This window comes from Fragaria vesca, linkage group LG7 (assembly GCF_000184155.1).
Source record: "Fragaria vesca subsp. vesca linkage group LG7, FraVesHawaii_1.0, whole genome shotgun sequence".
Taxonomy (NCBI): domain Eukaryota; kingdom Viridiplantae; phylum Streptophyta; class Magnoliopsida; order Rosales; family Rosaceae; genus Fragaria; species Fragaria vesca.
The window spans coordinates 4,833,943-4,836,354 of record NC_020497.1 but is presented as its reverse complement, the minus strand read 5'-3'; positions in this window follow the sequence as shown (position 1 = coordinate 4,836,354).

Here is a 2,412-nt window from a genome sequence, read left to right as displayed (position 1 = left end):
TCGATAACCTCTCCCATTGTTATTGAAATTAATTGTCCATGTAATATTTATTGTAAACTTACCTATTTTTACCATATTGGTTAGATTTTTTTTTGGTCTCAATTATCTAATGGTGTTAGCATCGGTGTTAGAGTCATGTCATTGACTACATTAAATGAATGATTGTGATTGGTCACTGACTATTGGTTCACTTGAACCTTGGTGCACTGAATAACTTTGCGTGGAGACACATAGAAAGAAAAGGCCATCTCCAACAGGAGAGGGTTATGTTAGAGCCAGGGTTATAATTTAGCTCTTAAAAATATTATTTTTTATTTATAGACTTTTAAATGATTTTTAATAAGAGGGGCAAATTTTAGCTCTTTTGAATATTTTATGATTTCACATTATACTTTTTAATATTTTTCACTTTAAATACAAATATATTGTCACATTGTATCACATACGGATAGATACCATATAATTTCTCACTTATAGATTTATTTTATTATAACATTATTTGAATTTGGACCAAATTACTAATATTTAAATTAACTATTATGTTAATAAAATAAAATATTAGCCATATGAATTTTGGGTTGAGAGAATTTACCGGTTGTAATGAGATGAGAATGAAATAATCCAATAGAAAGTTGACAATTGTTATAATTTGAGTATTCATCAATCAACCAACATGCATACTTTTAGTTTTTTTAATTTCATTTGAGACCACAATTTGGTTTAGCCCGGGCTAGCCAAAAGGCTATGTTTGGCTCTTTTTATGGCCCTTTGGTCCTCTTTTGAGTTCTTGTTGGAATTGGAGATCAAAATAAGGCCAAAATTTAGGATTTGGCTATATAGCCTCTATTACTGGAGATGACCAAAGGTAGGATGAAATTATAACCTAAGTCACTAGCTACTTTCATTCCCAGATCATTATTGGAACGCTGGGGAGTGAACAGAGACACATAGAAAGAAGGAAATAACTTGGGTGACCAGCTATGGTCACTTATGATTGACAAACATCAATAAGAAATGAACAAGTGTCAACAATAATTATAAACAAACATGTTAAATACCCAAAACCTTCATGTTTTGTCTTTAAATTGCAGCCAAGCCTTTTAAAATGGACACGTGTCTCATGTTCATTAGCTGTGGTGACCAGCCCTTGTCACCGAAGTCGAGTTCTAAAAAGAAAGATAGGATGAAATTATAACCTAAGCTGGCCAATTTGTCTACAACAAAGTTCCCTTCGCGATGAATACATGTAGAAAGATTACAGTATGGCATTGAGAAGCTAATACGTGGATATCTTGAACTGAGGACTGAATACGCTACGGCACGCGTGCTTTGTTGTTAAGACAATCGATCAGGAGCTTGGAGTCACCCTTAATGAGTATGTGAGGATTATTTTGAAGAACAGCATTGTGTAGTCCATCCCCCAAAGCAGAAGCTTCATGCCTTCAGCAACCAGAACGTCAGTGTCCCTAATTCTTCTAGCTGCATCACAAATAGGATTGCCATCTGAGTTCCTTGAAACAAAGCCTACCGCAACAATACTAGCTATCCCTAACCGAACAATCGAAATTAAGCTTAATCAACGGATGATCTGGAGGCTGCCATTTTATATGAAGAAGTTTCGAAATGTTCTGTCTGGGAAATTTATTGTTCGCTTCCAAATAGCTAGCTCCCAACAAAAAAGTCACATGCATACACAGTTTTAGTTTTAATAGGGGAGGGAACTAGCTGGCTGTGAGAACCTGTATTCAACTCATATATGTTGAGAACTTGTATTCAGTATTCAAATGATATTTACAGGTGAGTTATTCCGCTATGATACTATGATAATAGAGTAAATCTTGGCTTCACACCTTCACATGCATGCAACCATCCCCTGTTGAGTTAATAAGAAATTCTTGTATATTTTCTTTTTATCCTTTTCAAATAGAATATCCATGTCAATATATAGATCGATGATGACCAGCTATAATTGGCATAGACTAGAATATAAAAATATATATACAGATTTTCTCAAGTTCGGATGTCCGCATTAATTCTTACGGTGTGGATTTCCACTTTACACTCACTTTTCAATCGAATTTTCACATCTCTACCATCTAGTATTTAGATACTAATGTATAGATCATCTCTGCAAAATTTCAGCCAATTTGGTTATCATTAAGGCACTCAAACTGCGTTTTTCTGTGGATGAACATAATTATGTCGAACTTGAACCGTTCATGTTTATAACAGAAAAATATAGTTTTGAGTGCCTTAATGATAACCAAATTAGCTGAAATTTTGCAGAGATGATCTATACATCAGTATCTAAATACTAGATGGTGGAGATATGAAAATTCGATTGAAAAGTGAGTGTAAAGTGGAAATCCGCACCGTAAGAATAAATGCGGACGTCCGCAGCTGAGAAGCACT